Source organism: Castor canadensis, chromosome X (genome assembly GCF_047511655.1).
Source record: "Castor canadensis chromosome X, mCasCan1.hap1v2, whole genome shotgun sequence".
Taxonomy (NCBI): Eukaryota; Metazoa; Chordata; class Mammalia; order Rodentia; family Castoridae; genus Castor; species Castor canadensis.
The window spans coordinates 16,481,669-16,502,208 of NC_133405.1; the positions used below are offsets into that span (position 1 = coordinate 16,481,669).

Here is a 20,540-nt window from a genome sequence, read left to right on the forward strand (position 1 = left end):
CCTCCCTCCCTCCCTCCCTCCCTCCCTCTCCTCTTCCTCCTCCTTCTTCTCTTCTTCTTCCTGGCCACCATGAGCTGAATAGCTTTCCTCTGTCACATGCTTCACTTCCACTATGATGTTCCACCCTGCCACAGGGCCCAGAGTAACAGGGCCAAGTGACTATGGGATGAAACCTCTGCAATTGTGAGCCAAAATAAGCATTTCTTCCTTTTAAGTTGGTTTCCTAAGGCATTTTGTCACAGAGATGCAAATCTGATTAACACATACCACCACCATATCTTAATGCTCCCTGAGAAGTTTCAGCCTAATTTGCAAACACTCAACATCAATTTTTTTCACCCAACAGGAAGCCAAAACTTTATTAATGATATAAACAATACAATCCAATTTCAAACAATTCTGTAGTTACCCTCTTGAAATACCAGAAAGCAAACTTCTGGCTTTCAAATGGTTACACTGTTAACTCCATAATAGCATTTACAAGATCATTACTGTTATTCTTCAGAACTGGGACTGCCTTTGCTCTTGACGCATTTGCTTGTGACATGACCAGTTCTATGTCCTTAACTTCCACACTCATTTCATCATCCTCTTCCTCTTCACTCCGCTTTTATACAGTTGGAGTCTATGTGTTTTCTTGAACGTTTGAGACAGCTTCACCTTGAACTTTGAATTTCTCGGCAGCTGCTAACTGTGCTTGCTGAAATAAATGCTCACTCTTGGCTTTCCCCAAAACTATATAAGTATCTGAAGCTGGGTTCTTGTAAACATCTGTTTTTGTGATGACAAAGAGGATATTCTTACATTTCTGGATAGTAACTCTAGTAATTTCTGTAACCTGTCGAAGACCCAGTTTGGACATGGCCTCCCAATCCTTCTTTTCACTCTGTTTTGCTTTACTGACTGGTTCTTCATCAATTTCAGCTGCTGGGCTAGTTGTGTGGTTGCTTGTGTGGAATCTTGTCCCTCGAGCTCTGGTACTGATTCATCACTGTCAGATTCTGTTTCAGATCCTGTCCAGCTCTGTAGCAGGAACGGTTTCTGTGGCTTCACAGGACATTCTGTGAGGTGAACGCGGAACCAACTTTGACAGGCAGTTGAAAATACCCTTTGCCACCACTTCCACTAAGGGTGAGGGTGTTGTGGTGCTGAGGAAAGCACACATTGACCTCACTAAGAGAACAGGAGAACTCGTCAATGATGAGGTGAGTCATGTGATCACCATTATGCAGAATCTGTGCCAGTGTAAGTTCCTAGATTGCTTCTTGAACAGACAGAAGGCAGTAAAGGATGAAAACTACAGGCAGATTCTGGCCAATGTCAACAATAAGCTCTGCAAAACATGGCATGACTGAAGAAGAGTAGAACTCACCACTAATCTTTGCTAATTCTGAGGCTTTGTGTCCAAGGCCAGCACACCAAGACCCTGGTCACTGTGGCTATACTGTAGTTGTACCCAAGAAGAAAGAAGTCTGTAGACTCTGGGTGTTAGTAAACAGTTTATGTATATATGGGAGGAAACACAATGAAAGATCACCTCACACTTATTAGAATGACTTACTAAAATGACAAAAATTGAGGTTAGAGGTGCAGCTCAGTGAGAAGAGCACACGCTTAGCATGTAGAAGGACTTGGGTTCAATCCCCAGCTCCAAACAAATAAACAACAAACCACAAAAGGTAAATGCCTGCTACAACGGAAACAAGAGGAAATCCTTTTGCACTGTTTTTGGTGATGTAAATTAATATAGCCATTGTAAAAAACAGTATGGAAGTTTCTTAGAAATTTTAAATGAAACTATAAAATAACCCAGCAATTCCAGTTCTTGGTATATACCAAAGAAAATGAAATCAGTACATCAAAGAGATATCTGTATTCTTATGTTCATTGCAGCATTAGTCACAATAGCCAAGATATCCACTGATGGATGAATGGATAAAGAAAATGCAATATATATATATATATATAAAATCACAAATGTAATACTATTTAGCTTTTACAAAAAGAAAATTCTGTCATTTGCAGCAACACAGATGAACCTGGAGAACGCTATGTTAAATAAGATGAGCCAAGCTCAGAAAGACAAGTACTGTATGGCCTCACTTAATTAAGAAATCTGAAAAAGTCGAAATCATACAATCGGAGTAGAATGGCAGCTACCTGGGGCAGGAAGGTAATGGGGCGGATCATGTTGGCCAAAGGATGTGACATTTCACTCAGACAGGAGGAATGAGTTCTAGAGAGCTATTGCACAAGATGCTGACTATAGTTAATATATTATATATGTGAAAAATGCTATAAAAAAAGTAGACCTTGGCCTGGTGCTGGTGGCTCATGCCTCTAATCCTAGATACTCAGGAGGCAGAGATCAGGGCTGGTTCAAATCAGCTCAGGCAAATAGTTCTTGAGACCCTATCTCAAAACTACCCAACACACAAAGGACTGGCAGAGTGGCTCAAGTGGTAAAGCACCTTCCTAGCCAGCATGTAGCCCTGAGCTCAAACCTCAGTACGACCAAAAAAAAAAAAAAAGAAAGAAAAAGAAAAAAGAAAGAAAGTAGACCTTTAATGGTCTCACCACAAAAAAATGATTAGTATATGAGGTGCTATTAGCTTGATATTTCATAATATATCTTCATACATTGCAACATATATCAAAACATCACATTGCATACCATAAACCCATAGAACTCAGTCAATAATAACCAAATAAGACTGGAAAGAAAAAACAACATTGGCCTATAAAGTAAAGATAGAGAGACCTCACTGGAGTGTATTAAGTTCACTGTGTTGTTGGGGAGAAGGTGATAGAATTGAATGTAACATCAAGAAAGGTCACTGTAATTTGCATGTGGGGAATGGATTGGAAAAGTGGCTGAGGGAGAACAGCTATGAGTCTAATGCGACTCTCACATTTATGGTCAATTAATTTTTGACAAGTGTGCCAAGACAATTTAATGAGGAAAGAATAGTCTTTTCGAAAAATGGTGCTGAGACAACTGACTATCCACATGGAAAAGAAAAAATCTAGATTCCTATCTATAATCATACATTAATGTTACCTCAAAAATGAATCAACGATTTAAATACAACAGCTAAAACTATAAAATGCTTGGAAGAAAACATGGATATAAATCTTTATAACCATAGACTAGACAATAGTACAGGCTATCAAAGGATAAAATAGATTCATTGGACATCAACACAATTGTTAACCTTTATGCTTTGGGAGGACGTTATAAAGAAAGTAAAAGAACAACCCAGAGAATGGGAAAGAAATATTTGCTAATCATACATCTGATAAGAGACTTGTATCCAGAATATAGAAAGAAATCTTAACAACTTAATAATAAAATGACAGATAAATCAATTTTAAAATTGGGGGAAAGAACTGAAAAACGTTTTTCTACAAAATATGCACAAATGGCCAGCGAACACAGGAAAAGTAGCTCAACATAATTAATCATGAAGGAAGTGAAAATCAAAATCAATGAGCTTCTACTTCACACCCACTAGGATGGCTAGAATCAAAGCTTTTTTTTAACAAGCCTTGGCAAGGATGTGGAGGGATTGGGAATATGTACTGCTGATGGGAATACAAAATCATACAGCTGGATTATAAAAAAGACTCACAGTTCCTCAAAAAATTAAACAGAGTTATTGTGTGACCCAGCATTCTCATTCTCAAGAGAAATGAAAATATATGTCCACACAAAAACTTGTACATTCATAGCAGCACTATTCATAAAAGAAAAAAAACAGTAACAACCCAAATGTGCATTAATACATAAAGAGATAAAATATGGTATATTCTCACAATGGAGTAGTTTTTAGCCATAAAAGGAACAAAATACCGTTACATCATACAGCATAGATAAACCTTGAAATCTTATGAAAGAAACCAATCATGAGGAGAGCAAACATGGTGGATGTACTTTGTAGAGGTGTAAGAAATTTGAACAATGAAACCTGTTGAAATGATTCTAAGCGGGGAGGGGGATGCGGGAGAATGAGGAGGGGATGAATCTAACCAAGGTACATTGTAAGCACAAATGTAAATGTCACAATGAAACCCCTGCACAACTAACATATGCTAATAAAAAGAAGCCAGTCATGAAAGACTATGTACTACATGATCCCATTTAAATGAAATGCCCCAAATAATCAAAACTAGAGAGAAAGGAAGATTAACAGTGGCCTATGGCTAGGCATGAGGTGGACAGGGAGGAATGAGGAGTGACTGTTAAAGGTTTCTTCTGGGGTGATGAAAAAGTCCTAAAATTCGAGAGTGGTGATGGATGCACAACCTGTGAATTGTGCATTGAATTGTATGCTTTAAATGGGTACATTTATGATATATGAATTAAAGCTCAATTAAAGTGTTACCAAGGACTGTGGCTATAGTTTAGTGGTAAAGTGAATGCTTAGTATGTGTGAGGGCCTGAGTTTGAGCCTCAGCGCCAAAAATAAAGACACTACAAAAAATTGACTGCCATGATTACCTAAATGTAGTGTCAGTGGAAATGGAAGTAGGTGGATGAATTTGAGAGCTGTTTCCAAGGTAAAATCGACAGGCCGTGCTGATGAATCTGATGTGGAGATTGAGAGCAAAGGAAATGTTGAGGATGACTCACCCAATGGAGTGGATTGTTATGATGATAAAACACTACAGGAGGAACAAGGTAGGGGGGAGCAATCATGAGTTCACTTTCAGGCTAGCTGAACTTGAGAGGCCCTTGAAATATTTAAGTGGCGGTGCAGAGTTGGACATACGGGCCTCGAGCTCAGAATAGAAGTCACACCCTGGGGTGGGGATAGAAATTGTGGTATCTTGAGCTTGAAGACGGTATTGTAAGTTATGGAAATACATTAAATTAGAGAAAAAGAGAGAGAGAGAGAGAAACAGTGCCCTGTGGGAACTTCAATGTTAAGGAGCCAGGTAGAGGAGGGTAAACCTGCCAGGGTCTTTTTTTTAAGTGGGCAAGTAGCTGGGCATGGTGATTCGTGCCTGTAATTGTAGCTAGTCAGGAGGCAGAGATCAAGAAGATAGCCATTTGAGGCCAGCCCCAGCAAAAATTTCATAAGACCCTATCTCAACAAATAAGAAGCTAGGTATGGTGTACAAGCCTGTTATCATGGCTATGTGGGAAGCCTACAGAGCAGGATCGTGGTTCAGAGTGCCCTAAGCATCAATCCTAAGTCCAAGACCCTATTCAAAACAAAAAAGAACTGGCAGCATGGCTCAAGTAGTACAGCAAGCACAGGACCCTGAGTTCAAACCCCAGTACCTCCAAAACCAAAAAAAGTGGGGAAATAAAATCAGGTGACTATAGTTTTACAGCGGGCAATGGTAGAACATAATTCAAAAAGGAAGGAATTATTGTCAGAATCAAATGCTACTGAGCAATTTAACATGATGAAAATTGAAACATATATGCAAGTGGCCCGATGGTCATCTGTGACCTTAGAGCTGTTAGCAGACTGGTGTGACTCAAAGCTTCAAAGACCGTAGAGTAAGATGACTCATTATTGGGTTAGGGCTGGCAGAAGATGGGGGTGTGGAGGAAGAAATCACCTATAAATATCTAGGAAGAACATGTTATTGTGATGAATGACCAAGAATTTTTGACATATGTTTATAGAATGTGTATGTTCATATGAAAGTTTTAAGAAAGTATTTAGGGCAAATATAGTGCTAAAAATATACACATGCGTGTAAATGCAAAAGTGAGACCTGTGAAACTGTTCCAGGAATCGGGGGAGGGGGCACAAAGGAGAATGGTGGAGGGATGAATTTAAGTATGATATATTTGATACATAGTAAGAACCTTTGTAAATGCCTCAATGTACTCCCACCCAGCACAACAATAAAGGAAATAAAAAGAAAGACAGGCTCTGGCTATATTGTTCAGGCTAGCCTGGAGCCCATGGGCTCAAGCTATTCTTTCTCAGCCTCCAGAGTAGCTGAGACTACAGGTACACACCACCATGCCCCAGCTTATATGCAAGTTCTTAATGTCAAAACATCATATTTGTATGCTTTCCTTAGTCTGTCATGTCAGAAATGCTGGAGTATGAAATAGTGCACAGATTTCCTTGGGAGGCATTCATGTACTTCAAGCACATTCTGAGAAACACCAATCTAATATAGAAATAACAGATTTTTTAAAAATGTAGTAATGGAAGTCCAAGGAGAAAGCCTACTTTTCATAGGGCTTCAGAATATTTGAAGATAAAAGTATAGAGATTCACTAGGGTATAGTTGAGACCCTTTCCAGCTCTTCCATTTTATCAGCTTCATCCCCATTTATTTGACACCTCTCTACAGAACACTTTCCACTTCCTGCCCTAACTGGCTCCCTCCATCAACGATGAGCCTCATCCTGCAGTGCTGTCGTTGAAAGCTCCTTGATCTTCAAATGTCAAATTCTGGAGTGCAGAGGGTGTGGGTAGCCTAGAGGACCAGCACCCTTCTGCCTCCCCATCGCCCTACCATCCCATTGTTCTAATGTCATGGAAAGCCCCTCTGCCCACAAGATTCCCACTATCTGGAAGGGCTGTCTTCTATTTCTTCTCAAGATGACCATCTACCTCTCTCCTGAGCATTTTCTTGCATTCACCAAACAATCTGGTATATGACTCATCAACACCCTCTCTACGCTAATTCTTAGAACCATAGGCCAATTGGAAAAGCCATCCCACATCCCATACTCTCATTCCTTGGCTTACTCAGCTCTCATGATCACATCCCAGACATTGCTGTCTTCTAGAATGGCTTAACCTTGACATCATTATTTTGTATATTATGTTTTCTGACCAAGACTGCCCATCTTCCAGTCTAGGCCTTTCCCTTGTCAAGTCCCAACTTGGGCTTCCATACTGCCCTGTTCTATAACTGTATCTTATTACTTGCTAGATAATATTGAAACATTGTGTGAATATGAGAATCTTGGGAGCAAGAGATGTTTCACTCCCCCTGCAAACCCAGTACCTGGCACATAACAGGAACTCAAATCTGAATGGATGTTCCTGAGAGGTATTTGGATTCAAAGCCCTGTGTTTGGTGTTTGAGGACCACCCACAGCTAAGTGAAAATGGCTAACAATTCCAAGAAACTTAGAGACCAGTAGAAGACTAAGACAAATGAATAAAAACTAAAGTTCAAGGTGAAAAGTGAGAGGGGTCTCAATTTTTTTTTTGCCTGCTAAATGTGAAAGTAAAATTGTGTGGGATTGTGGGAATGGAGAGATCAAGGGAAGATACTGCTTTTCTAAGACATCAGAGTAGCTTCCTAGAAGCTGTGACACCTGAGTTCACCTGGTAGAAGGTGGGAATTTACCTGTATGATGATGGAGGGAAAAGGAATTCTAGCAGGGGGGAACAGCATGAGGAAAGACAGACTAGAGCTGAAGAGCTGCTGATTTAGGGGGAACAAAAGGGGCACAAGAGGAAAGGGAAAGCAACTGAGTGGACCTAATTCGGGGGCAACTTAACTATCAATTTGGATGTTAGTTTGGAGGCAGACATAGGTGCAGTTCCTTGGTGTCTAATTTATCAATTAACCCTTACACCACATGCCTTTCTTCAAAAGAATATTTCAAGGACAAAAAGAAAAAAAACCCACACATTTTACAAAGGCTTTTCATCCAAGATGATAGTTATTTATTATTTCTACCTAAGCTTACCTTTTTCTTTTTATCAACGTGGTCATTGTTTCCTATGACAATGTGATAAATAGGTTTGTTTGTTTTTTAAAGGAAGGTAAGGCCAAACAACAAAGATGGGAATCATTTTCAATTCTTTAAATCCTTTAGATGATATTTTATTTCCATGAACATATCTTCCTGTTATTGTAAATTTATACTAAGTAAATAATGATGGCATTAACTGGCATTCTTGGTGTGCTTTTGATCATCTTTCTCAAAAAGCCACTGCCAAGAGAATTTCCTACCAGACATTGCTTAACCACTAAGTGGCTGCAAGTGTTAAAGGCAATTAAGCAATGGTTACTTAAGAACAGTGAAAATTACTCACTATCTTTGTTAAAAAATGTACAACGTCCATACACACCTGTCGCAGAGACATGAGATACAGTCTACTGTACCTAATTTTACAAACTGGGCCAGGCCTTCATTCTCACAGTTGTTGGCTCTAGCCTTATTAAAAGTCTTCAGGCCAGAGATTCCTTTCAGAGTGTGGCTGTCATTTACTAGTTGTGTGACCTTGAGCAAGTTCCTTAATCACTTTGATCTTCAGTTTCAGCACCAGTAAAAACTAGACAATAACACCTACTTCATTGGGTTGATGTGAGAATTAAATGAGGCAATGCATGCACAATGCCTGGCACATAAAACCTGCTCAATAATTGCTAACTGTATTGTTATTACAGACAAAAATGTACTTTTTAGGACATAAGTCTATTTTACAGTATAGTTATATACCAACATTCAAAAGGCACCTATGAATATATATAAACATCTGTGTACATATACACATAAACATCTATGTATATATTTTGTATGCATGTACGTGAAATTGAATCTTCCTTAATCTTAGTTTTCCTGTACATTTCGATCCCTTTCCATCATTACTTAAGTAAACCATTGCCATCATTAGGATGATCCTAGCTCTGAGTTGCTTTTAAGCCCAGCCTGGATGGATCATATATTCTTTCATTAACAGTACATCAAGCTCAAATTTTTCCACTGCATTCCTTTCTTTTTAATCTCATGAAATGGGCACTGCTTTCCCCTTATTTCAATACAGTGTCAAAAGCAAATGACATTTACTAGCCCCTGATCTGATCCACATGCCTGACTGGGCAGTCCAGACCTAAAGTGCACAGGCAAAACCATTGAGGTCTTTGGGACCATTTGCATGCATCCCAAGTCCCAGAGAGGGTATTCGGTTCTCCCTCCATGCCTGAATAGCTAGCTGCGTTAAGACGCTGATGAGACTGGCAAAGCATAAATTATCAACTCCCCCCGCCTTTGCTTTTAAGCAAACCCTACATATTTTCATAACTAAATGTGTTATTGAGTGAGGTAAAGGGAGCAGAGTTCCTCTTTCCCTTCCTATATCAGTCATAAGACTTAGAAAACTTGTGGCAGTTCCCCTCCCACAGCCAACATAAATCATGGAATCACCCGAACAACCTCTGCCCTCCGAAGAAAATTATGTAGAAATTGTAAATAGCTGTGTCTGGCTGGAATGGGAGTAATCACGTAATATCTTGGGCTTTCCAACTGAGTTGAAGTCGATTCTGCATTATTTGGCATCAAGCCTGGGAGAGTCGGCTTTATTCTGAGGAGAATGTAATTAGGTAACATATGATCTCTATCTTCAAAAAGTATAATAAACAGATTTTTGTCCTGAGAAGGAATGCACTGTCTCTCCCTGGATTAGCTGACATCTCTTTAAGCCCTAAAACCCTCTGTTTCAGGAGATTTTAGTGGTGAAAGGAAAAGAGAAATTAGACCACCAGAGAGGGAAAGCATGGAGAAACAGCAGATCTACCTTAACAAATCCAGTCATATTGTCACATAAGCGGGGACTGTGGATGCTGAAAACAAACTTTATAGGGAACATAAGTAGGAAGAAGAGGGGCTCTGGGATCAGACAGACATGGCTTAAAATCCCAGCTGCACCACTGACTAGCTGGGTATTCTTAAGCAAATAACTCAACCTCTCTGGGCCTGTGTGCTTTCTGTGAAATAAGAATATTAATAATATGATTATCTGTCCCATAAGATGGTTGTTAAGGCCAAACAAAATGACATAGATAAAATAGAATGCTTGGCATATAACAAGCAAACATATTAAATATTAATAGTATTATAAAGATTTTAGGCCTTTCTAGAGAAGAGAATATACTGCTTAAAAGCCCCCTTCAACAAAAGAAGAGACTCTGAAACATCACTAAGAAGCCAGGAGAGTGTTCCCCAATCAGGGTCCTGCAGTAGCTGTACCCCCAAATTAATATCAGACCCAGAAAGCCTAGGGTCCTGGTCTAGTACAATTTATTCTAGCCATCATAACCCAAACACACACTACCTTATAATAGCTCCCATTAGTTTGCCCTAGCATCATCCCCAAAATGCCTCAAATGTGGATTATACTATCAATACATTTTTCTTGTCCATCTGCATTTCTAGCTTGGGGCTTCATCAACATCAAGATATATGCTTCCTCTTCCTACAGACACACACCACACACACCACACACACACACACACACACACACACACACACACATGAGGCTCTTGTACTGTCTGAATACTTCATACTCAAATGCCAAGGTCTGAGTCTAGTTTGTGAGACAGGAGACCCTCAGCAAACAAAAGCCTCCCTGTGATTTCCACGTCTTGTGGAGTAAAATCCAGCATCTTTACTATGGCTTGCAAAGCCCTGAATGAGCTGACTCCTTCCCAGCTCTCGGGCTTTATCTCCCCGACTTCATAGTTCAGTCATAATGGCCTTCTTACTTTCTTTCCAACAGGTCAAGCCTGCTGTACCTAGGGACCTTTGCAGTGGTTATTCTTTCTGTCCAGAAATCGCTTTCCCCAGATCTTTGCATGGCTGATTCCTTGTCTCTGCTCAGGTCTTAATTCAGTGTCTCTTCCTCAGAGAGGCCTTCTCTGACCCCTTATTTAAAGAATCTGCCCCTGTCCACACCCCTGTCACTTCCTATCACGTCACCCTCTTTTATTATCTTCATAGCTCACTACTCTCCAGTCAAAATGGCTTCTTCTCAAATTTTCCTTTCTGCCTCTGGGTCTTTGCATATGCTATTTGTTCTCTCTGGAATGATCCTCCCCTTGTCTTCATGTGACTCTTACTCAACCTTCAGATTTCAACTGAAGTCGCTCCTCCTCAGAAAGGACTTCCTTGATTACTTAATATAAAGAAGCCCACACCAACCCCTCCCCTCCTCTACCAATAGCCCCTTCAGCATCTTCCTCATTTCCCCCATGGCAAGTACAATGATTTTCAACAGTGATGTGGATCTGTTTTCTTCCTCCCTTCACCCTAGACTGAAAGTTCCATGAGACTAGGGATTTTTGTCTGTTTTGTTGATTCACCACTGTTATTGTCAGGGAAGACCTCACTGAGAAGGTGAAATTTGAATAAAAACTTGAACATGGGGTTAGTACTACTGTCACTAACACAAAAAGTTCACATACTTCTGCTTCACATTCAAAGCCATTTTACCTGACCAATCCTTTCTCCCTCATCCCCAAGGACACACTCTGTACTTTAATCCGACCTATTTACTTAGCACGGTTTTTAAAACACCATGATATAAGTTCATCATTATATTCATTTTACCTGTAAAGAAGCTGAGGCTAAGATAGGTTAAGTAATTTGTCCAATGTCACATAGCCAGTAAATGTTGGAGCAAGATTGGACCCTAAATCTATTTGTACTCCAGATCCAGTATTCTTAAATATGTCATCAGCATAATAGAATAGATGATATGAAAAGGGTTAGAATAGCACAGACAAGACAGCTTAAATAGACCCTCAATCAATTCAAGTTTGTCTGACTCCAAAGTCTGTGCTCATAATCCCTGTGTGGGGTGCCATATGTCCAGGTTTGTCTAGGGCCATCTTGGTTGACTTCTGCTTTTCCTGTCTAATTAGCACCCTTTTGCTTGCAACTTGATAAAACTTTCCATAAGATTTTGTGTGTACTTACAACACATCTTGCCTCCCAAGAGCTCACAGTGCCATGTATCTCAGTGTCAGAAAATTAAGAAAAAGAAAAAAAAGCAGGAAAAGGAGAAATTCTTCTTCTATATATCCTTGGCATGACATTTCATTATGAAAATTAGTTCTGTTTTCCATATGCTACACTAGCTTTCCTGGAAAACCATATCTGACAGTGAGGGTTTGGGAAGGAATACATCTGTATGGACAAAAACACTGGATAACTACTACTGAAAAACATGATAAAAATGAGTCAAATTTGTCTCAAAGGATTTGATTGTCATGACAATTAAATTTTTATGTATTTGGGGGCTACAGCATGATGTTTTGATATATGTATATATTGTGGAATGATTTTCCAAACTAATTAACACCCATCACCTCTCATACTTAACTGTTTTGTTCATTTTGAGACAGGCTCTCACTATGCACCCAGGCTGGTCTGGAACTCACAATCTTTCTGCGTCCCAAATGCAAGGATTATGGGGTATGTACCAATACTTCAGGATCTTACCATTTTTTTAAATTATAAAAACATTTGAGATCTATTCGCTTAGCAAATTTCAGACATGCAAAACAGTGTTATTACTTATAGCCACCGTGTTGTACACTCAATTTCTGGAGCTTATTCCTCCTGTCTAACTAAAAATGTGTACCCCTTGACCAACATTTCTGGATCTCCTACCCCTTACCCCTGGCAATCACCGTTCTATTGTCTGCTTTTATGAGATGAACATTTTTAGATGCCACATATGAGAGACACCATGCAGTATTTGTCTTGAAGTGTCTGGCTTCTTTCACTTAATGTAATGTCCTCCATGTTTATCCATGGTATTGCAAATAACAAGATTTCATTGTCTTTGTAGCTGCATACTATTTCATCGTGTGTGTGAAGCACATTTTCATTTTCCATTCGTCCATCATGGATATTTAAGCTGCTCCCATTTCTTGGCTACTGTGAATAGATTTGCAACGAACTTGTGAGTACAGATGTCTCTTCAACATACCGATTTCATTTCCTTTGGATATATACCCAGCTGTGGGATTACTGGGTCGTATGGAAGTTCTATCCTACGGTAGTTCTATTGTTAACTTTTGCAGGAACCTCCATACTGTCCTCCACAATGGCTAAACTTAATTTACATTCCCACCAACAGTGTAAGAGTGCCCTTTTCTCCACATCCTCACCAGCTCTTGCTGTCTTTTGTCTTTTTGATAATAGCTATTCTAACAGCTGTGGGCACCATTTGATTGTGGAGTTGCTTTGCATTTTCCTGATGACCTTGAGCATTTTTTCGTATACCTGTTGGCCATCTGTGTGTCTTCTTTTGAGAAATGTCTATCGGGTCCTTTGCTTGCTTTTTGTATTTTGCCTACTTTTTCACTGCAATGCGTTTTTCTTTACCATTTAGTAGTTTGAATTTCAATTATATATGTTTATGTGCATGTGTGTGTGTATTTATATCTATAGCTATCTGAACACCTGCCATATATTCTCAAGACTGGGTGAGGCACTGAAGACAGAGATGAAAAAAAAAACTCCTAATTATCAAGACTCCAGGTCCTGTGTTTGGGTGTAGGGAGGAGAAAAGTAGTATAATAAGATCAGTGTAAAAACGTATATAGACTGGACAGCTATCTTTATCTCAAACTAGCAAAAACGCCATGTTTTTCTTATTATCTTTTATGTTTTTTCTTCTACAAAATCAGAGAACAAGAAGCAGAATAGGTTCTGCCCAGAGCCGAAGGGCAGGGGGAAAGTGGTCCAAATGTAAGGAAATGCAAAAATGATACCTGTTGAAACTGTTCTAGAAATTGGGGAGAGGGGTGAAAGAAAGCAGCAGAGGAGGTAAATTCAAATATGATATATTTGATACATTGTAAGAATTTTCACAAATACTCCAATGTATCCCACCCAGCACAACAACAACAAAAAACATATATAGGCTGCAGGTGTGGCTCAAGTGCTAGAGTGCCTGCCTAGCAAGCTCCAAGCCCTGAATTCAAACCCCAGTTCCTCCAAAGAAGAAAAAAAAAGTCTTCCTTATGTAACCCAGGCTGGCTTCAAACTCTATTTCACAAGGGCTATTGGAAGCAATCATTTGTAAAAATACCTGTAAAATGACTAACACTAAACCTGGTACATGGGAGATAGTCAATAAAAAGCACTACTTACACTGGGAGTGTAGCTCCAGAGGTAGATCATTCGCCTAGTATGCACAAGGCCCTGGGTTCAATTCCCAGCACCGTGAAAAAGAATCACTTCTTATTATGGTCATGACAGGGTCTTCTCTCCTGTGCTACAACATAAAGTCCTTGCAGGTGTAGCCCGGATGTATTTTACCACTGTGTCCCCAGAGCACTGAGCACATGGCCTTGCACATAACAGACATAAGGACTGAGGCTGTAGCTCAGTAGTAGAAAACCTCCTGAGCATGTGCGAGGCTCTGGGTTCAATCCCCAGCACTGCAAGAGAGACAGAGAAAGATAAAGATGCACAAAGAGAGAGAAACTCTTAAAAATATCTGTATAGACATTCAAAGAACTAGCAAATGAGTATAGTTCAATTACAGTAATCAAAAGAGTGAGAAAGAAGGTGCTTCAGGGATTAATGAAGAGTCATGAAAAGCTTTAAGGAAGAAATGGATATTGGGCCTTTCTGCCTGAGGGTCTTTGAGGCCCTATCTGTCCAACTTCAGTGCCTCACTCTTTCCATGGTTATACCGGACCACGACAGACATTATGGTTCTTTCTGTAAGCTTAAGTGGAAAGTGGTAGTGTAGCAAAAAGCCAAGAGACCCAAGTTCTAATCTGGCGTATCATTGCGGGTCTGGTGCTTCACCTCTCTACCACTCAGCCCCCTCGTCAATAAAATGAGGACTTAAAGTAAACGATATACTTGTCACAGACTTGTGGAGAGACAAGTGCTCAACAAAGGGCAAATTCCTATTGAATCTCTTCCCTTTACTGCAATTGAATCTACTCACATGCTCTTCATTTGTGAGAAAAACAAAAAAAGAACAAGCCCAACATATCCGTGTACTAGGCTGACCAGGCACCCCAGTTTACTGGAATATTAGATTTTGCAGAAAGCTTCTTAGCCCAGTTTTGAAGAACGCTGTAAGAACTGGGCTATCTGAGCTGTTTTGGGCATGGTGGAAACAATATAAAACACGATTGTTTGGTTAAAAAAATGGGATTGCTGGTAATTTTATAAGACGTTAGGATCATTAAGAAACTTTGAGAAGCCAGGAATGGTGGTGCATGTCTGTAATCCCCGCACTTGGGAGGCTGAGGTAGTAGGAGAATCAAGAATTTGAGATCCGCCTGGGCTACTTAGTGAGACCCTGGCTCAAAAAAATTGGAGAAAAAAAAAAAGAAAAGAAAGAGCAAAACTTTAGGGCTGGTCAAGTGTCTCAAGTGGTAGAGCATCTGCATAGCAAGCGTGAGGCCCTGAGTTCAAAAGCCAGTATCACCAAAAAAAACCGTTTGGGAAACAAGGAAGCCAGCACTCGCTGAAATGCTGATTTGGCTTCCTGCAGAAGAAGGTGAGAATGCTGCTCTCCTGTAGCCAAGAGGAGCCAGGCCCCAAAAGCAACGACACGGAGCACCCATGGGGAACTTTGCCTGTTCCTTTTTACGTCCTCCACTTTTGGCATGGTAAATTAAAGCTATAGGCTATCTCAGACAAAAGCAAGGGAACTTCCAGAACCATGATGATATATTAAATTCCATCGCAATCTCAATAAACTATGACTTATAAGGCTTGTAAAATCTTTACAGGGCTCCTGACAGCACCACGTGCGCTGACGACCAGAAGAATGGAACCTTTTGCAAAACATCTGCAAAGTCACGCGTCTTGGCTTGGACTACTCTGTCTGCCCATGATGACAAAATGCAGAGCGAGTGGAGTGCACTGACACTTGGGGAGTAGATGTGAGTGTTTCTGCACAAAGCAGGGCTGCTCGTTTAAAGCGGCATTTTGTCATAGCTTCCATCTGCAAGATCCAGTCTTGACTACGTTGGATAGAAACGGCTCTCTCCTCATTTTAGTCATATCCAAGCAATACAATTTTGTTTGCCACTTACTGAATTACATTGAGGCTCTATTAAAAGACACAAACTTCTGGTAACTTTTGACAAACATGATCACGAGTAGATTACACTCATCAGGCTAAAAGAGTTTCCTAATACTTTTTTTGTTTTTTTGTTTTCTGAGACAAGGTCTCACTATTTAGCCCAGGCTGCCATTGAACTTGCTCAGACTGGCTTGTAATTCTCAATCCTCCTGCCTCTGCCTCCTGAGTGCTGGGATTACAGACATGCATCACCATACCTGGCCTTATTTCCTAATAATTGTAACTGGAGTTCGTGTCCGGATGGGAAAAAAATGAACTTTTCTGGACAAGAAATGGTTTCTTATTGTCCAGGAAAGTTGCAAATCTAAGTGACTGGAACTTTTTCATATCACGTTGAGTTTTGCTTCAGAACTCAAGTGCTCATGTAGTGAGAACATCATCAAGAAGCAGGTTGGTAGCTGTGCACTGGTGGCCCTCGCTACTCAGGAGGCAGACATCATGGTTTGAAGCCAGCCTGGGCATATAGTTCACAAAATCCTATCTTGAAAATACCCAACACAAAACAGAGCTGGTGGAGTGCCTTAAGTGGCAGATTGCCAGCCTTAGCAAGTGTGAGGCCCTGAGTTCAAACCTCAGTACCACCAAAAAGAAAAAGAAGCAGGTTGCTAAAAGGGGCTCTCTTCTTTTACTTGTTCAACGCTATGTTTTGGATTTTCAAAGTTTCCGGTAGGATATTTCTCACATGGCAGGAATTTGAGTAAGGAAATGAAAGGAATTGGAATGACATTCTTCTTCCTCTCTACTCGCCTCTCAGGTTTTATTGACTGGTTCACTTTCTAGCCTCAAAGGACTATGCAGCATGAGAGAAAAAAGACACTTAGTCGGGATCCCTGGAATGAAGTCAAGGCTGTCTATCCCACCAATCTTTATTTCAACCCCTGGGGTTGAGTTCAACCAGGTAACAATAGTCCCACCACTTCAATTGCCTACTGAATTTAGTTCATTGATTATTTTCTAAAAATACTGAGTCAGGAAAAGGCATTTTCCACCATGTCTGATTACAGCTACAAGAGAAGGCTTTCTGGGTTGGGGATTTAGCTCAGTGGAAGAGTGCTTGCCTGGCAAGTGCAAGGCCCTGAGTTCGGTCCCCAGCACCAAAAAAAAAAAAAAAAAAAGAGAAGGCTTTCAATGGCCCCCACCTCTGGAGGGTGGGGCTAAGTGAGAAAAAAACAAACTCTAATATTCACTAGCCATTTACTGAGCATCCACCGTGTGCCAGGCACCACACTCGGCATGAACACAGGATGCCTGCAGTAAAAGGACACGGGTGGAGACCTTTCTTCATGAAATTCAGTAGAGTAGACAGGCGGCAACCAAATAAGTGCAAGTCAGGGGGACAACTGCTGTGGTAGGAAGTACAAAGGTAAAACTGATATGGTCTGTGTTCACAAGGAGCTTAGGGCTTACTGGGAGATGCACAGTAGCAAATGAACAATTCCAACCAGGTGCCAATGAGTCACACCTGCAATCCTAGCTACTGGGGAGGCTGAGATCAGAGGATCTCAGTTCAAAGCCAGCCCGGTTCGTAAGCCAACTGAGGCAAATAGTTCACGAGACCCTATCTCTAAAATACCCAACACAAAAAAAGGAGCTGGTGGAGTGACTCAAGCAGTAAGAGCTCCTGCCTAGCAAGTGTGAGGCCCTGAGTTCAAATTCCAGAATAGCCGAAAAAGGGGAACAATTCCAACACATAGTGATAGAGTGTGTGTGCGGGGAAGGCACATGGGGGCTGCAAGTGCCCATGAATTTATTCCTGTACCTGGGGAAGATAGGAAAGGGCTGCACATAGGAAATGTCGTTAAAGCACGTCTTGAAGGACGCAACAGCTCAAGAAGTAGGTAGTCTATGACTCCAGTGTGCTAGCAATTACAACCTCCCGCCTTCAAGTGACTATGACCTTTGAGTGATGGTCGATGTGATCAGCACACAGTAAGCAGTAAAGAGTTAAACCTCGCTTCTGCCAGTCCTTTTAAGGCTCTTAAAATCCCAAGGGAGGAAGGACTCTAATCCTGCCTCAGAGGCTTTAAAGGGAGGAAACTAGGAAACATCAAAGGCAGGGTGTGTTTCTGGGTGAGTGGAAGGAGCCCTGGGTTTGAGTTCCAGCTCCACCACTACTAAATAACCATGTAAATAACTCTGTGATCATCAAGAAAACGTTGCACTTTCTTTCTGACTCAGTTTCTTAATCTGCAAAATGGTAGTAGTTTTGTCTCCTCTTAGTATGTTTATGAGGATCAAGAGGAACGATCCAGGGTGGGGCTTTGCAAACTGCGAAGGCTGATATAAGTGTCAGTCATTGTTTCCTGGAAAGGGAGTGGTAGCAGAGTGGGGACAGTTATTAGGCTTTATTCCTGGTGTCCTCTGCTGGGAAGGAGAAGGCAGGCTGAAGACAGTCCTTTCCCCAAAAAACAAGCAGCCTTGCTAAGGAGCTGTACAGCCCTTTCTACGGTTCATGCAGAGATGGAGAAGCAAAGCAGTGACCTGTGTGGCCAGGCAGCCTGGGGAGATGTCTTCATGATCTGAGGGACACCATGAGTCCTAGCTTGGTCTGGAGAAGAACAGAGTGCCAGGAAACTCATCCTGCCTGGTAAAGACCAAAAGCCCAGTAAGAGCAATTGGGAAGAAAAGCTCTTGGGTGGGTGAGCAGCACGGGCCAGAAGCCAAGCAGGCAATAAGGAGCACTGGTAAGAGAGCGGTAGGGAAACAAAATCCTAGCAGAGGGGAAGTAGTAGAACAGAGCGGCCAAGAGCACAAGTTTGGGAGCAAGAAACAATGATGCATTCCTTCCCTGAACATGGCTTCCCTTCCTACCCTACTGACTTTGGACTTGGCCAGGCAATCTGCTTTGGCAAATGGAATATGAGTAGATGTGACAAATACTACATGTAAGCACAAGCAAGGTGTTTTTGGTTTTTTTTCAGTGCTGGGATTTGAACTCAGGGCCTACACTTTGAGCCACTCTACTAGCCCTTTTTTGTGGTTGGTATTTTTGAGATAGGGTCTCTGGAACTATTTGCCTGGAGCTGGTTTTGAGCCACGATTCTCCTGATCTCTGCCTCCTGAGTAGCTAGGATTACAGGCGTGAGCCACCGGCACCCAGCTACAAGCAAGCTTTAAATTGTGTCTCTGCTCTGAATATTTTTCTCTCCTCCCTCAAATTCATATGTGGGAATGCTAGCCTGTGAGAGCTGAATAGGACTTGTGCCAGAGGCCAGAGGAGTTCATTCGTTCTTTCTACCATGTGAGGACACAGGGAAAAGGCATCCTCTGTGAACCAAAAAGCCAGCCTCACCAGATACTGGATCTGCTGCCACTTTGATCTTGGACTTCCCAGACTCTGGAACTGTGAGAGATAAATTCCTGTTGTTTGTAAGCCACCCCAGTCCACTACAGTAGCCTGAACAGGCCGAGACAAGGATTTTGTGCAATTTGGCTCTGTCCCTCTTCTTTCCATCCTGTGAAAATACTGTGGCCACACTGGCTACTCTCTCAGCAAGGGGTCCAGGATGAGAAGAACTGGGGAGTCACACACAGCCAGGCTGGATAGAACCCAGCAGATCTGCAGCTTCACACTCGTGCACAAGAGATAAATGGGTGGAAGTTTTTGGATTTTTGTTAGCACACATTAATAGTAAAAGTGATAATTCCATAGATGCATACAGTGGACTTTGAACTAATTTACCCCCTCTATTAACTTCCCTTAACCCTCTCCCTCCTTTACCCCCCTCCACTCTCACCAGCCCCTAAATGGGTATTTAATATGGCCAGCCACCATCTTTGGACAGCCTATAAACTGTGTTTTTAGATTTTTAAATGATTGAAACACATCAAAAGAAAATATTTACACCCCACGATAATTATAGGAAATTCACATTTCCATGTTCAGCAAAGAAGTTTTATTGGAGTATAGCCATGTTTGTTTGTTTTTGAGAGAGGGTCTTGCTGTATAGCCCAGGCTGGCCTCAAGCTCATGATTCTCCTGACTCTGCCTCCTGAGTGCAGGGATTACAGGCATGTACCATCACTCCCAGTTTTATAGCCATACTTATCAGTTTACATAGTGTGTATGGCTATTTTTGTGCTACAATGGCAGAGTTAAGTAGTCACGACAGAGATTGTGTGGTCCACAAATCTGAAAATACTTACTATGTGACCCTGTAAGATAAAAAAAAAAAATTGCCTGACTCAGGTTTAAGCCCAAAGACATCAAGGTTACTTGTTTGTAACCTCAGCAAAAGTTGATTGATATACTAAAGTACTTAAATTCACCAAGCCTCAGTTTCCTTGTATGCTGAATGGAAAGATCATTGGGTTTTTAGACAATTAAATCATAGCTTACCAAAAGCATTTCTAATGCCACCTGCCACATAAAAAGCATTCTCAATTGCCTTGTCTTGCAGCAAGATGGAGACGCTAGCCTACCCCTGTCTGGCCAGACAATGCCTGGATAAAGTGGCCATGCAAAACTAGCTCAGGTACTAACTGATAGAAATGAGTGTGAAGTTGACTTTAACTGCTTGAAAACTCTGTTCCAAAATCATCTATGAAGTAAAGCTTGTCAATCAAATCTCTTTTTCAGCTCAAGTCAGAGGGTAAGAGCCCCCAAAGGAGCATCGTTAATGTCAAAAAAATATCCTCAATGAGAGGCTGGAGGTGTGGTTCAAGCAGTAGAGTGCCTGCTTTGCAAGTGCTAAG

At 41.1% G+C, this 20,540-nt stretch overlaps 1 pseudogene; it reads right to left on the reverse strand.

The window, feature by feature from the left end:
• Window positions 1-451: 451 nt before the first annotated feature.
• Window positions 452-1,060, reverse strand: LOC109697440 (nascent polypeptide-associated complex subunit alpha pseudogene; annotated as a pseudogene).
• Between the last annotated feature and the right edge of the window lie 19,480 nt (window positions 1,061-20,540).